Genomic DNA, 17,343 nt, shown 5'->3' with positions numbered 1-17,343 from the left:
CACACACACACACACACACACACACACACACACACACACACACACACACACACACTCCCTTGGCATATGCCACTTTGGGAGTGTGTATGAATGCATTTACAGAGTGTCTGTGTGTCTGTATGCATCTGTGTGTGAGAGTGAGCCTCCATGCTTTCAAGCGTGCATATGTGATAACACACATTTGCGTGCGCCTGTGTGTGTGTGTGTGTGTGTGTGTGTGTGTGTGTGTGTGTGTGTGTGTGTGGTGCTGATCACAGAGGAGGCCTGAGGCTGTGGCCGGATCAGATTGGGTTGGCGGTGCAGAGCGGAGAGCAGCGATCAGGAGGAGATGCTCAGCCTTAATCTGATTGCGGCTCCAAACTCTGCACAGTCGACTAGCAGAGAACCACCGAGGACACACACACACACACACACACACACACACACACAGACACACACACACACACACACACACACACACACACACACACTGCATGGCATTTAATTTTAAACACTATATTAGCACCAACAGTCCAAAATCCAAAAGTTACTCACTCACATTTACCGTGAAATGAAACGAAGGATCAGCACTAATTCCAGATCGAAATCATCAGAGCAGAAATATTTACGTTTCTTGTTCGGTGGCGACCTCTAGTGGCTGTAGTAACTATTACAGCCGCAAAAGAGGAAGTGGGGGAGCGCTGAGGCGGCCGTGATGTGTTGGGAGTTTCTGCTGTTCACTGGTTTGGATCTGAGGATGTGTTAATTCTCTAATTCTCTCATTTGAAAAACTGAAACTGTTTCTTTTTTGGTTATTTAATACCTAAGATCAACGGATTAAATGACTCATCAGCTCAGCATTTTAAAGAAACCTTCTTTGAATTATCCATCTCTCTATGTTAGTTTGCATCTTGTGTAGTTTTTGAAAAATAAGAAATCAATCTAACTGCTTTAGAACGCTACACAACATATACGTAAGCAGATGATGTGCTGTTTTAACACTGTCAGTCCATGCGGGCTTGAAATCAAAGGTCAGACAGAAACAATAAATATATTTTCTGTTCTAATGAGACTGGGGGCTCCCTGAGAAATAAACATGTGTCCTGCCCTCTATCACTATAAATAATGGAAGCCCTGCCTCTGGGATCCAAACTGAAATAATATGATTTCCCAGCATCTGTGTTGTAAAGATCTATACTTGATTAATTCTGCATGACAGCGACGGAACGTCTGGAGACGTCTGCAGCGCGACTCTGCGGGAAATGGAAATAAAAATAAAGAGTCCACGTGATGCAGAGTCCAGCAGCACGACGGTCAATCAGCCCGACGCAGGAAAACACGCCTGACCTTTCTGTTCAGTAACGAATGTCACCCTCTTCAGAGCAAAGACGGCAGAGTATTAACGACTTTAATAAAAACGCTGCGCAGCACGGAGGTCACGCTGCCTTCACCAGACACTCAATTACCTCGTGACTTAGTGAAAAAACACATCGTGGAACAAACATCCAGCCGAGGAACCGATTCACAGCACGTTGGTGAAACCGTGATAGAAAATGAGAGCTTGTACCAGTTTATCAGCTCCGACCCCGCAACCTTTCAGTCAGGTGTTCATGAACTTTGTCACAGGAGTCAAACGTCAACTCGGTCATCAAACCCGGACAGGAAGAGCGTTGATGATATGAGCTGAGCAGAGGAATCTTTTCAGGGATTCCTCAATAAGATTCAAATCAAGGATGGAGTACTATTAGATTCAATTAGGGGTGGGCAAAAATATCGATACGGCAATATATCGCGATACTTTGCCGCCCAATACAATATCGATTTTTCAACTCCAAATATCGATATATCGCCGAAGAGCGACTCTGCTGTGCGGCGGGTGTATTTCTGTAGTAGAGAGAGTGGCTGAGGTCTTTGCAAAATGGATGGCAAGTTAACAACGCCTCCGCAATTTAAAGTTGATGTTTGGAAGCACTTTGGCTTGAAAGTTAAGAGAGATAGCAAGAACAACGAGCTGGACAAAGAGAATATTACTGCCCGGAAATTTCATGGGAATTAATAAAATGGAGAGGCTGTTTTGAATTGAATAGTTTTGACTCAATTTGTCCTCTGATCAATATCATCTGATGTGCATATACAGGTACTTGTGTTCTCAGCTTTATTTATATCGCAATATCGTGATATCGTGATACGTATCGTATCGTGACCCAAGTATCGTGAGGTTCTTGCCAGTACCCACGCCTAGATTTAATAGCTCCAGACGGGATCCTTTCCTGATGATGACTTCTTACTTTCAACTTTCAAATATTCTAGGAACCATAAATGAAAGTTTCGGGCTCCCACGTTTCTACATTTTCCTTGTGACGTTGGGACATTTTCAAGGCGGATTTGTTGCAACGAAATGTAACATTTTGAAGGAGACATCGGGACAATTTGCGGCAAAACTTCGGGTCATTTCAACAAGAAATTGGGGACTGTTTTCATCCACATTTTTTAAAGTTTGACACATGTTTACGTACAAAACAAGGAAAACGTAAAGATAATGAGAAAATCAACGTGTAGCCGCAAGCTTCCCTCACAACACAACACAACAGTCACACGTATTTACTGGATATAATAATCTACATGTGAACAACAGGACTCAGCAAGACAAAAAAAACACTAATTATCTGCACAGTTGTGTCCGGCTGAAGCCCGGGCTCCTCTCTGTGTTCTGTCCCGGTGGGTCTGAAGGTCGCGGGTCACGGCGGCAGCGTACACACAGCGAACAGGCTGAAACAGGCTGCTGCTGCTCAGCGCGAGCTGCAGGCGGGGAGGAAGTCTGAGCCTCCGCGGGGGAATCCAATGAAGAATAGTTTAATTTGAGCAGGAGAGGAGAGAAGACAGCCGAGGTTGGATGTGGAGGTGAGAGAGATCGAGAAGGCTGCTGCACAAAGTTTCTCTCGGTAACTAACGACGTGTGTCGCATTTAAATTTAAAACATGTTACCAAAACAGGGCCGCACTGGTGAACGCCTCGGGGAGGGCGGAGAAACATTAAGATCGCTTTGCTGCTCATATTTTAGCTCAATCTGCCATATGGTGCCGTTTCTCCTCCTCCATTAGATGCTGATGAATGCTGAGATCACATGAGGACATCCATTCTACAGTGTTGTTGAAATGTTTGCCATTCATTTCATTTAAAGCTGGTGACGTTTTATTCATCGTTATCGTTTTTAATGTTCATTTGTCTTCGCAGCAGCCACAGCGAGTCCCTCGACCTCCCAGCAGCTTCACTGTGAACCAGCTGTAAGTCGCAGCGCTGCGGTTTGGCTTCAGGGCGGACGCAGGTGAGCAGAGTCCTAATCAACAACGACTACGTTCTGTTGTGTCAGGAGAGATCGTCACAAATCATACGCCACGAAGCCGAGAGTGAGCGGGAGGGAGGGAGGGAGGGAGGGAGGAGCCGGCGCAACTCAAGGTGAAGTTTTAAAAAGGAAATGTAGGTGACCTCGGCGTTCACCCTGCAGAATGAACTAGAACAAAAGGACGAAGCTGCAGGAGCTGCAGAAGTACACGACAGGTGAGAACGTACACCGGTTGTTTTTGGAGATTTTGGGCTATTTTCCTTCCATAACGAGTTTTCTTTCAGACAAGTGGACAGAATACAAACTCAGACTTCTGTACATTTGCCTGTTAGATGAAGCCTCCTGCGTAACTCTTAATGTAAACAATCAGCTAAACTAAAGTTAAACATGACGTGAAGAAATGTGACAAATGATTTGATAGCAAACTCCAGAGTGTATATACCAGATGTGGAGCGTGTCGGAGCGTTTTGTCGTGTCCTGACAGGAGAGTCTGATTAAACGAGCCCGAGGCCCGAAGTGACAGCCTGCAGGAGCTGCACCTCCACCAGCTGAAGACGTCTACTTATTAAGGGATCCCTACGCTCCCTCCTCCTCCTCCTCCACCTCCTCCTCCTCCTCCTCCTCCTCCACCTGGATCTGCACACAACCGCTGCACTCAAACAACAAAAGGTCATTTTCTTCTCACTACAAGGAATTTATGTTTCCTCCTCGTCCTGTCAGCGTAACCCTGCAGAGCAGAAACACGGGAGCTGGACGACATTCAGTCCTGATTGTCGGGCCGCAAATAATGATCATCGGGGGATCGAGCGATGATTGAATGTTAATAACATGTAGGGCTGACCCACACCCTGTGATTCATGCTCACTGGCAGATTTCAAAAGTTCACCGGCTCCGTTTGAACAGTGGAAAAGACAACAAACCGTGTTGACCGGAGAGAAGTGAGGAGCGCCGCGGCGTCTGGCTGACAGCCGCTGTGAAATCTCCTCTCCCTGGTTTACATACAATGCTTTTTATTCTCCTGCAGACAAACGCGGTCACAGTTTGACGACATTACAATCATCCGCCGAGCGCTGACAGGATTACCGCACTCGCCGCCTCTACTCCGACAGCTACGTCACGCCACTTTGCGACATTACACGAGATCAAACTCTGTGGTGATACAAACAGACGACATCAAGTGTGAGTTTTGTAGCCGTTTGCTAAAACGTGCACATTGACGTGACGCAGAGCTCGTTTGGATGACAGCAGAGAGAACAACAGGATGCTGCAGGAGTCTTTATTCTGTCGTGAGGACGGCGAGGAGAGACGCCGAGCGAGGACGAAGGAGAGACAAAAGAGAAGGAGGAGGGGGAAAAAGGAGAGGGAACAAGGAGATGAGGATAGAGGAGGTGAGATGAAGCTAGGACAGAGAAAATAAGAAGAGGGGAGGAGGAAAAAGAAGAGGGAACAAGGAGATGAGGATAGAGGATGAAGTGAGGATCGATGAGGAGAGAGCTGAGACCTGGTCCCGGTCAGCTCACTGCCCCCATTCAGCCCCAAGGCCCTCTGGGTAATGTGAGCAGTCTTGCACAAAGCAGATGCTACCCAGGGACTCTCCTCACCTCCTCACCTCCACCTCCTCCACCTCCTGCTCCATCCTCAGCCAATGAGCCAAATCAATGCCCATTTGTCCCGTCACCTCCTCCATGTTCGATCATTCTCTGTGTTATCTCGACACATCTATCCGGACTCTTCCTCCTCCTCCTCCTCCTTCTCCCTCCTCCTCCTCCTCCTCCTCCCTCCTCCACCTCCACCTCTTCCTCCTCCTCCTCCTCCTTCTCCCTCCTCCTCCTCCTCCTCCTCCCTCCTCCTCCTCCTCCTCCTCCTCTTCCTCCTCCTCCTCCTTCTCCCTCCTCCTCCTCCTCCTCCTCCTTCTCCCTCCTCCTCCTCCTCCTCCTCCTCCTCTTCCTCCTCCTCCGCCTCCTCCTCCTCCTCCTCCTCCTCCTCCTCCTCTTCCTCCTCCTCCTTCTCCTCCTCCTCCTTCTCCCTCCTCCTCCTCTTCCTCTTCCAACTCCTCCTCCTCCTCCTCCTCTTCCTCCTCCTCCTTCTCCTCCTCCTCCTTCTCCCTCCTCCTCCTCTTCCTCTTCCTCCTCCTCCTCCTCCTCCTCCTCTTCCTCCTCCTCCTCCTCTTTGTTACTCCACTCACACAAACGGATGTTTTCTACAGCAGGTGGAAGCTGCTTTAACTTTTCATAGCGTTTGGAACATGACATTTAAATGTAAAAACACTAAATTATTAACATTTCTTTTCGACACTTTTCCCGTCCATTACCTCGCAGTAAGTGTTCGACAACTTAAAACACTTAAATGCCAAACAAAGTGTGTCATCTGCTTCACAGCTGTGAAAATATAAACTTTAAGAAGTTAGATTTGGACACATTCCATCCATCTGTAACTTCCTCTCCTCGCCGGCGACTTCCTTCGACCTTCCTTCCTCTCCGAGCCTCACAATCTTTCACTCGGTGTCGTGACGTTCTTTCTTTGCTTCCTGAAGCTGTTTAACTTTTATTTCTGTGTCCTGAACGTGACATTTAGATGTACAGAACAAATGATTCTCTGGTTTTTACTTATTTTATCGTCCTTGTTCTCATAACTTCATTTAAACTCACTAATGTTTTACTTCCTCTTTTTTACATCATCCAAGTTTCTTCATGTTTCCGTCCTTCATCCCTTCTTTTCGTGCATCTCGCCTTCTCTCCCTCGCTCAATATCTTTCGTATTCTCTCCGTCTTCCTCCCAGGTATCTCTGACTTCCTGTCCTTCCTCCAACCCTCCTTCCTCTCCTGATCTCTACACCTTCATCTCTGTGTCTCTGTCACAATCCTTCACTCTGTGTTTTTCCTGCCTCGGTGTCGACTCTGCGGGCGCCTTGCGGCGTTCCTTCCCTCAGCTGACAGGAGGTGATAGAGAGCAGACGGAGGGAAAACAGGTAGATGGAGGGTGAGAGGCAGAGGGAGGGAGGGGGAGGAGAGGGGGAGGGCTGGTTGACAGTTCTGACATGAACAATGAAAAACAAACAAGACGGGATGGGAGGCGAAGAGGGAGATGAAGAGGAGGAATGTCGCTTTACGGCGCAATACAGAAACCTCGGGCGATCGTCGAGGAGGAGGATGATTGGAGGTGGAAGACGGGATGACAGAGGGGAGAAGTAGAGGGGAGGTAAATGAAGGGTGAGAGGGGTTAAAGAGAAAATGAGAGGAGGCAGAGAGCAGGTAAAGAGGCGGAAATCGACTGGACATTTTCTCTAAACGTCAGATTGGTGACTCACCGCACCCGAACGCTCCACATTGATTTACCAAGCAGCAAATGCGCGTATTTGCATCAACCCTTACTCAACAGCACTCTGCCTTCACGCCGCACGCCATTAAGTCATTAAGTCATTTTCTCATTCAAATAACACCGCGGCTCGTCTGTAAATCTGCAGATGGGGGAGAGAGGGGGGAGTAGGAGGGAGGAGGAGGGAGGAAGACGAGAGAGGAGGAAGGAGAAGGGAGTCAGCAAACGATGAGATAATCAATATTTGTTTCTGATCTGTAGAAAATTAAGTCGAAGAAAACCATAAAACCTGTAAAATATTAAATCTAGCATCACTTTGTTCTTTCCGACATCAAAAGATCTGCAGAGCTCGTCATTATCGTGTGCGTGTCGAAGATAATTATCATCAGAACCTTTAAAGGAAGCGTGAATCAGATCACACATCCAAACTCTCTTCTGTGGTTCATCTGGAGCTGCAGACTGATCGTATCAGAATACAGAAGAAATACACACAGAGTCTGTAGAGACGATGTTCCCGACCTCGACAGAAGCTGTGACATGGAACAAGACAAACCACGTGAGCAACTGCTGCAGTGTGATTTAGATAAAAGACCAGCGACAGTCCAGCGCGTGGTGGCTCGTTCTCGATCCGAGTGTGCAGACAAAATACTGCAGCTGTGGTTCAAAGTATCGTCCTGAAATACTGAAGACTAACCCAACAAATCAAGGAACAGTTTGTTTTCTATACAGAGCAGAAAATCAGGAAATTAAGAGCACGATGTATTCGGCACGGTGAGTCGACGGACCAGTCGAAGTATCTGAATTTATTCGAACAGTACTTAATCCAGATGTGTCCGTCTAATGTGACGCAACAGGCCGGTGAAAAAACTAAGCAGTTTTTTATTTAAGACGATTGTTCAGCTATAATCTGAGAAACCAAAACCGAGCACCATCCAACCAGCAGCTACAATAATTACAGGTGTTAATCAGGCTGTGTTGAGCCACCTGGACGGTTTCAAAATAAATACAAATATGAAACAAAGAGAGCCGAGTCGAGAAAACAACTAAAAATAACTCCGTGGCGAGCGCGTGGGTCGCTGCTGTCCTCCGACCGGCCGAGGAGGAGTTTCTGACACACCGCCGCCGCAGATATCAACAGTGTATCTTATCACAGCCGGACCAGAATCAATTCTTAATGGAAGACGGGAGAGAAAAGAGAGCGAGAGGGTGGACAGAGGAGGAGAAAGGAGACGCTGTAACGGCGGGAGTGTGGCGAATCGACAAAATGGTGACAGAGGAGGAAGTGCTGCTCGTCTCCACGCTTCCCTCCAAAAGGCCTCTTTCATTTCATTTTACTGGGTCACATTCACATCAAAGGATCTCTGTCTGTGTGGGTGAGTGTGTGTGTGTGTGTGTGTGTGTGTGTGTGTGTGTGTGTGGAGTAAATACAAGCTGAAGAGCATGAAAAAGTGTTGGCTAACCGTCTGTGTGTGTGTGTGTGTGTGAGAGAGACACAACCTTCATTATGCAGCAACAGTTGTGTGTAGTGCACTAATGGTGGCAGTAATTCTGCTTCCACTTGCACTAAAACCAGTCGTACGTGTGAATATGACTCCACAGCAACACATCCGTCTGCCTGCAACACTGAAAACGTTCATGTTCAGTGTTTGTGTGACTGTTTCCAGAACAACATGACAGCCGTTGTGTACCAGCGTCAGGTATGCTCGACTGTTGTTGCACAGTCGCAGGTCGGTTGAGTCGAGCTGACAGAACTACTTTGTCAGGCTTATTAAAACACTGTGAACATCAGTGTTGTAACAGTTAAACAAGTGTGTACTTTACTAGTGTTACACAAAGAAAGTTAGAATAATTAACACTTTGACTTCCTCCTTTGCTGCTGTAATAATCACTCAGCCACGTGGCATGAAACGGAAATATGGGTCATTAAAAAATGTCCTCGTGCAGTTCTGAGAGGGCGAGTAAGACTGTGTATAATATGAAGCTTCCCACGTTAGCAAATCTGTCCAACAGCATTTCATGGTTGTGCAAACTGCTTCTGCTTCTGTAGACTTGCTGTGTCTCAGTTCAGGGTGTGCATCCTCTGAAGGACTCGGCCTTTGTGGTCTTTGAAGGCGAGTCCTTCAGAGAGACCTCGTTAACCTCGTCAGCCGTTGTTAAATGTGACGGTCTAGCCTTTGGAGCATTTCCTGGTTGCGTCACCAGATGTTTTACCCTTACGTCACGATTTCTGCCGCCCAGGCCCGCGAAAGTGACGATCTACGCCACGTGATGTCGCCATTTTCTCTCTTTCTTTCTCCTTCTTTGGGCGTGCAAAGAATCTTGGGATATGTGAGGCCACGAAGGATCGTAGAGGTGCATCCTCCAAAAACAGGGAGAAGAAGGAGCATCTGGAGGAGCCTTCAGACGCTCCTGAACTGAGACACAGCATCTGTCTGGTTTCCAGCGACTCTGATGAATCCACGTAACACTGCCCAGCATCAGACGAACAAAGGCGGGGGCCTTCCTTTCTCAAACCCCTACACTCTCTCCACACCCACTTCCACTCTGTGTGGAGGGTCCGCCACGTTAAGTGCCATCCAGAACCAAACAGCCTGGAGTGGAAGTGGAAGTTATGAAACCCTCCCACAGCGAGTCTGCACAGAAGCTGACTGACTGACTGACCACAAGCAAAGCTGTGTTGTGTTCATCGTGGGAGGTAGAAGATCAGATATTTCCTTTTCTGGTGTAAAAAAAATGTGTAGAAAGACGACATTCAAGTGATAAAATGAGAAGATACATCAAGAAATGCAGCAACGTTTGAGACAGAGTACGGTTAGAGATCCGATGTCTTTAGAGTTTGAGAGAAAGTTTATTTAATAGTCGCCTTGTTACAGAGGCAGCCATGTTTACATCAGCCTGATGGATGGATGAGTGTGTCCGTGATCATCCCCGAACCTCGACCACACCACGGCAGCCTTGAGGAAGGATTTCTGCAAGAGTCGGCGTTGGAAGTAAAAAAGTTTGGACTGAGCATAATTCAGGGTTTTTTCGCAGCATCGTCCAATATTGATGTTCTCGCCTGACGACAGGGTTGAAAATCTCTCGTCTCTGAATTCATAAGAAACCAACTGCATTAATCATTAGACAGAATTCTGCCAGCAGCGTCCAAAAATCATTATGTGGGAAGACATTTCAGGCAACATCAGAGGCGGAACGGCAGAAGTTGGTCTCACAGACAGCAATAAATCTCAGTCCAGATGTGGTCCATCAAACAGGAGGTGTTCTGGGTTCTTCTGGGCCACAGCAGGACCCAGTTTAGTCAGACAGTTTCAAAGTAGCTGCAGTTTTTCTATTTTGGGTAAACTGTGTCACCACATACTGTTATAAATGCAGCATTGTGTTGTGAGAGAGATGCTGCAGCCTTCGAATCACATTCTCTCGCTCACAGACGACCACTACAATCACATCTTCAACATTTCTGGATTTTTATCAGTGAGAGCAGCTTTTTGCAAACCTTAAAGGGACAGTGTGTAACGATTTAAGCAATTTATTAACTCAAATCAACGTCTTCGTTCATAAGTAAGTCCTCATTGGTGTACAATTACCTCTGGCAACAATCTGACTTATCCTCCTGAGTGAAGAATTACCTGTCTGAATATACACAGCACGGGCAAGCTCTATGGAGGCCACCATGTCTTTCTGGTTTAAAAAAACTACGGACTGCCGAGAGGGACACAAAGCACCACGTGGTACTACGTAATGAGGCTAAACGCGTTTTCGCTCAGAGCTAGCTTGACTGCGGAACTGAGAGGGAGCCTCTAGTTTTATAGCCTTAATGACTAACTACATCTTTACCTCATTACTTTAATCAGTAGAAATACTCGACGCTGTTGGGAAAGAGTCCATATTTTGAAAATGAGTTTCTTGTCCGTCAGGGCCACCGTAGCTTCCGGAACGTCTCCAACGTCTTCAGAACGGGAGGGGTGAGCAAAGGAGTGTTGCAGTGTAGAACCTCACAGCTAGATGGCGCTAAATACTTGATATATTACACACTGTCCCTTTAAGGTCGACGGGGAAAAGCCTCCAGACATCCAGACCGCTAGGAAGCACAGTCTAATGTTTCAAAAGGGTACATTTTAAATAAAAAGTCATAAAAACAACAGGAATGTCCCAGAACTGTAGAAGTGAATCCACTTTCTAGAGCCGGTCCGTTCCAGATCTTTATCAGTGAAAATTAAATGCAGAATGTGACCTTTCCACTAAAAATCAGAGTAAAATCACAAAAGTATCTGTGACAATGACTTCTTTGTGCGTCATGCAGCTGTACTGTGTGTGTGTGTGTGTGTGTGTGTGTGTGTGTGTGTGTGTGTGTATCCTGTAAGAATCCATGTTATGACGAAACACTCGCCTTCAGGCTCGACCTTATTTATCTTGTATCACCTCTCGCTCTCCGTTCTCTCTCTCGCTCTCACACGAGGCCGACCGCGATCTCCAATCAGCTGATGTTTCTGTGCGGCTCTGACCCGGGTCGGGATCATCAACCGGATCGTGAGGTTCAGCAGATATTAATAACAACACGAGATGTTCGCTTTCTGTGAATCCTGGCAGGGAGCGTGTGGCTCGACCCGCTCAACCGCAGATAAAAAAACAACGTGTGCATCGTTTCTCACTGTATATAAATACGCTTTAATTATTCAGGGTCGAGCACAGATGCTCACACTCAGTCACGCTCGGCTTCACACGCTAAACACATTCACTGCTACAGTATGTGTTCACACCTTCACTCCATGAATGCAATTAGGACTGTTACAGCAGCACTGTCTTCCTGAAGAGCATGTTTACATTGTACTTATCTGTGACATCACATCTCAGTGACAACAACAATCAGTGCAGGGAGAGATGAATTAAACCTGATTTATAAATGAATCTCTGCTGAAGAAAGCCGTTCATATGACTGATTCAATAAATCTCATTCCTTGTGAAACATTTCCACTCTCACACTGAGTCAAAGGTGGTTTTAAATGTGCCTGTATCAGCTGTTTGCATATCAGGATCTCACTGCATCTGCTGCAGCCGTCTGGAAAAGAGTGTGTTCGCACAACGTGACGTTCGACCACGTCTGAAAGGAAGTGTTTCTACAACGACCTCAGTCGCAGGTGCAGAGAAAAGCCTGCGTTCACTAGGGATGCAACGGTACAGTTTTCCCACAGTTCAGTATGCATCACGGTTTTTGGGCCACGGTAACGGCACAGTTTCAATATCTTAATATAAAACTACTCAGACTAGCAAAGGCAATATTGCATTGTGAAAATAATTGCACGATTCTTTGTGCATTGTCTGTGGTTACAGAAATTTGGATATTTGCTCTCTCTAGCTTCAATTCAGTAAATGCATGCACTACTTATTCTGCCAGGTGTTCACTTGTGTGGCTCTCATACAGTTGATGAGATGGGGGGGGAGATGGTCGTTATCGCCGTCAGCGGATGAACGGACGCTCGTCACCGTCAGCTGGGGGGCGCTTTTTTTACAAGAAGACCGCGGCAGCTCACAAACACCCGCTATAAAGCAGCTAACATTGAAAATGAGTATAGTGGCGCAGTATAGCATACTTCGTACCGGCATACTTCATAAAGTTCTGGGATCACTTTACTACTAAAATGGGTGCGGGAGGGTACATGATAACGAGGTTCAACTGTTTTCATCATGTGACGAAATCCGATGTCCTCAACCACTGAATACGCCCGCTGTCTTTCGCTATGAAGACGCCCGCTGCTTTTGTTTTCGTTTTGTGTTTTTCCGAGTTTCAGGGACGTTCTGATTGGCTCTGAAGGCGGCATGAGCAGCGCATGGCACTGAGCCTGAACTATGTGCTGCTCTCTTGCTCCTGAGGGGATCAAATTTTGATAAAGTTTTGTAACGGGGAAACGTACCAAAAATGCCGTTGTTTGCCGTTGTGCATTGAACCGAACAGGGCGTATTGAACGGTTCGGTAAAATACCGAATATTGTTGCATCCCTAGTGTTCACAGAGACGGGGTGATACGTGATGATGACGGCACGCACTTCCTGATCATGCACACTGTTTTGCATTTGCACAACAAACTAAAACTGACGAATCACTGCAGAAGGAGGCAGGTTGGGTTCAGCTCCTTCTCATGTCCGGTAAAGTAAATAACCAGAACACGAAACCGAAAACGGGATGACGCTTCCGTTTCCAGGAGCAGAATGTAGAAAGTTTACAGACACATTTAATATTCATGTTTTCCAGATACAAAGTTAAATCCTGAAACGTGTCCGTGTTGTTTTAAACACCGACTGTCGGCTCTCTGCGCCAACTGTGCAGCTCGTCTCTGCACAGATCCTCCCTCCCTCTCAGTGTTCTCAGGTTTGGTGTTGAGCCTTTTTAGCTATAATGGTGTTAATAATTTAATATCTTGTCTTTAATGCCTTTGTCTTATTTTTAGCCTTCTTTTAAACCAATTCGCTGCACAGTTTAAATCTTCCCCTCTAATCGTTTTATCTCTCATTAATGAATCACCCCCGACCGTCTCTGCAGCAAAGATTTATGGGAAGACGGAGCGGGCGCCTGGGACCACTTGATCACGATCATCGTAAATGTGTGATGAGATATTAAACTGTAGGGAAATTTTCTTTTCCGCTGCTCGGCTGTGCGGCAGGTCAGAGGTCAGAGGTCGTCAGGAGTCAGCGTGCAGCCGAGGACCTTTTCTGAAACAGCTGCTGACGAGGGTGTTAATCATCGCGTGAGGTCACCGGCTGACCTCCGCCGCCACTCACACGGGAGGCCGCTTAAGTCAAGTGCAGCCAATCGATGTCTTTAATTCAGCCCAGTGACTGATGGGAAATAAAGAAGTCTCTGTCAGCAGTGCTGAGCTGCCACACCGCCATCGACACCTTCCATTCACTCTTCTCAGCGTGTGTCAGCGTGTGTGTGCATTCGGTTTGTTTATTTGAGATTATATTTGGGTTTTCTGGGTAATTTTGAGAGAGAGCAGAGAGTGGAATAATAACTTCCCTCCGACTTTGAAATATAGAAGAGGAGAGATTTTCTTGCAGAGTCAAAACAAAAGAGCACTTTGCACGTCTGCTTCATGAGACAGGTGTGTAGGAGTGAGACGAGTTCTCACCTGTTTACTGAAACGTGGCAAAATAAACGTTTTAACCAGAGTCAGACGATGTGCTGGAGCTTATTTGATCCTTTTGTTCTTATAGAATCAGACCGGTCAGAAGGAAACATCCGCCTAGCTCTGCATCATCTCACAGATGGCTGATTCATGCATCACAGTTTAAAAACTATTAAAGTAACGACATTTTCTTTCAGATTTTGATCAGATTTGGTTACTTTTGCAGCCCTACGTGACAATATTTTATTTTCAGTCACTCGACCTCTTCTTGGTTTAACGTCACTCCAATATTCTCCAGTATTTTTCCAGGTGTGTTCAGGGACTGACCACATCTACTGTACTCTAAATAATTCAGGACAGTGTTTTCAACAGGACACTGAGGCGCCTGTGTGAGTGGATGCTGATTGTGACAGGAAGTGGCATGTAGTGGAAGTTACCGTCGATCGCAGTGAAGGCAAATTCAAAAAAAGATCAAAAACTAAATCCGAACTAAGTTTATTTTCTTTCTTTGACTTCGAGCCTTCGAGCCAAAAACACAAGCTTCACTCTCTGTGGGGTGAAGCTCGCTCTGCACAAAATGCCAAATTGATTTCTTTTTAAAAAATACCAGCAGGTGGCTGGAAGCCATCGCTGCACCTCCTGGCATCCAAACATAGACGAGCTGATACATTCCAGCTGAAGACGTGGGCGCAGTGATGCACCGGTCCAAACCAAATCTGATACCTGACTCTTGGTATCTGCAGCTCTGTGTAGACATTTCAAATTTTAAAAATGAAACTGTAACTCGTTGGGGTTTTTTATGCATGTTAACATGAGGCGAGGTACGCTGGAGATGTGCTCGCTCACAGTGCAGATACCTGAACACATGTTCACTCAGCTCACCTGCAGAGCAACTGTCCAAACTCCTGGAACAGCACGTCTGCTCCCGTTTACTACAGGAGGCTCAAGTCCTCGCGTCGTTTATCATCATCTGTGAAATGAAAACATCTCTCGTCCACACGGTCAAAGAAATAAAGTGTTCGTCTTCACCAGAGATGAGTTATACAATCCTTATCGACCACAGAGCTGAAGGAGGTCGTACCATCACCTGACGGCACGCCATGTTGTCATCCCGAGCTGCGATGCACGATGATGCAGTTTAAAGAAAAGGAAGCGATTCGACGGACGATATGTGAGCTTGGTGGATTCTCAAGTGAGACGCAGACGCTTAATGCATCAGTGTCAGAGAGGCAAACGTGTTTATCATGACAGCAAAGCTCATAATCGTATTCACAAGTCATACATTAAAAAATGGCCCAAATGTGTTTGTAGTTTCTGTAGCTTGGCGACTTGAATCCATGTGCAAGTTAATGTAGCTGAACTATCAGCAAACTGCTGCAAAATGTAGTTGAACTACTTATTTAATGACATGTAATCCATTACTCCTCCATGCCCCTCACATGTGCGGTTGGTTTGTACTGCCGGGTGGTCGAGAATCTGCAGACGGCTTATTTAGGTTGAAAGAAAAGAAAAGAATGAAAATGATGTGGTTAATATTCTGCTTCTTATTTATTAGCGTTTGTTTCCGTTTGGTCTTTTTTTAAATTGTGAGATAAAAAAAAACAACATTGTTCCGACCAGCGGCTGTAATCCTTTTCTGTCGCTGTGTGGTTTGTGTTTTTAGGTGAATTGGACCAAAACAACGGAGCTTTTTTTCCCCCCATTGTGTTTCACTGTGTGGTAACAAATATCACACACACACACACACACACACACACACACACACACACACGGACAGACAATGGCAGATTATTCTCCTCTCCCTCTAAAACAGGGATTAGTCAGCTGCTCCTCTAATAGAAAAACTGGCCTAAATAATTTCCTTTAGCGCGCACACACACACACACTGTATTCGTGTGTGTGTGTGTGTGTGTGTGTGTGTGTGTAGAGTTTGAGGTTTGTTGAGGTTAACATCTGAGAATTACAGAAAGTCTCTGTCCATGTGATTCTGTTGCATTACGTTTACTTTGTGTGCCGTGGCCTCGTGTGAGCTGCATCAGAGTAAACACGGTGATATAACGTAAAAAACAAGGCAAATAAACAGATTTAATGCCAGAATGTGACAGTGACACCCCGGTCTTGATGTGTACACGTATGTCGGAGCAGTTATGAAGATATTTGTGATCATATATTCAGCTGCAGGGACTTTCTCTCCTGCTGCAGTGAGGTCAGAGGTCAGCTGAGCGTTTCTACGTGAGTGAGCAATAATTCATCACACAGGAAGTGTCGCTGTTTCAGTCGGAGGCAGTTTATCGTTGTGGGTTTACGCGGTCGTTACACTTTGTAATTCATATGTCTGATGTTAAACTTCACTTCTGAGTCATTGGTTGTGTTATTTCACTCCAAAGTGTCGTGATAGTAAAAGTGTAACGTCTCAGAACAGCAATACACAAGCAAAGTGTTTAATAAAGTACAACGTCAGGCAAAAACAGATGATTCTGCATGTTTGTGTGTTTTTTGTGTCGTGTGTGTGTGTGTGTGTGTGTGTGTGTCGTGTGTGTGTGTGTGTGTGGCTCTTCCATTAAAATATAAAGGAGAGTGCTCACTAATTACAGCGGACATGTTTCAGCGCTGCACCGTTCTCTGGCCTATTAAAGTCCTCAGCTGTAATTAGCCCAGAGAGACTACAGGCATTTGGTGTGTGTTTGCATGTGTGTGTGTGTGTGTGTGTGTGTGTGTGTGTGTGTGGGAGGCTGTAATGTGAGCATTTCATACCTCCCCGTCAGCGGACATTCTTTAAATGGAGCTGAGGACTCCTTCCTGCAGAGAGCGGAGTCATGATGTGAGCAGTGATGATAATAATCAGAGAGAAGATCTGATTGAGAAGATGGAGGGAGGCTTCAGCGACACAGAGAGAGAGGGAGAGAGGGAGAGAGGGAGTACAATAGTGATTAGACGAGTGGAAAAGACCGCCTGCCCGTCCAATCACTGCGCTGACTAAGACTAAGAGAGATGAAGGGAAGGAATTGAAAGGTTATCCGACTGGAGGAGGAGAGAGTGAGAAGACGTTCACACCGAGCCGCTTGAAATTGTGAACGAGCTTCTGTTAAATGTTCTGGGTTACAACATGGCAACAGATGACAAGTCTCGACTGATCGGACATACGATTGGTCGGCTGCTAAAAAACCGACATATTGAATCCAGATTTTCACCTACGTGCTCGAAGCCGACCGTGCAAAAAAAAAAGGTGGAGCGAGCCGTAAAAAAAAAGAGAAACATTACATGGACACTCGTTCTTCACCTGCAGCTTCTGTTGATCAATTTCATGATTAATCGATTAATTGTCAAGTCTATAAAAGGTTCATAATTCAGAGTGACGTCTTCAAATAGTTCCTTTTGTCCAACCAACAGCAGAGAAGAGTCTTTGTTTAATTTTCATAAATGACGAAGAAAAGCAGGAAATGTAAGAAGCTGGAATAATGTTTAGTGATCGATTGTCTTTTGATTGATTAATTAATCAGCTGTTGTAGCTTTTTTAAACATCAGCTGATCAAACAGTGAAGAAAAATAAGTCTTACGGACAAAACATGGACGCTGGTTTGGTATA

The 17,343-nt window shown here is 45.9% G+C and overlaps 1 protein-coding gene across 5 annotated transcripts in view; it reads right to left on the bottom strand.

Moving 5' to 3' along the window:
• Nucleotides 1-17,343, bottom strand: part of LOC115569871 (leucine-rich repeat and fibronectin type III domain-containing protein 1-like protein) — a 302,682-nt gene that overhangs the window by 247,659 nt on the left and 37,680 nt on the right. The window contains exon 1 of one of the 5 annotated variants that reach the window (XM_030398087.1): nt 16,512-16,597. The exons of the other annotated variants lie outside the window; for them this stretch is intronic. The gene's annotated coding sequence lies outside the window, so the exon portion shown is untranslated. Of the gene's footprint in view, nt 1-16,511; nt 16,598-17,343 lie in introns of those variants that run through there. 5 annotated transcript variants of the gene reach the window in all.

This window comes from Sparus aurata, chromosome 2 (genome assembly GCF_900880675.1).
Source record: "Sparus aurata chromosome 2, fSpaAur1.1, whole genome shotgun sequence".
NCBI lineage: Eukaryota > Metazoa > Chordata > Actinopteri > Spariformes > Sparidae > Sparus > Sparus aurata.
This window is presented reverse-complemented; position numbering and strand designations above follow the sequence as displayed.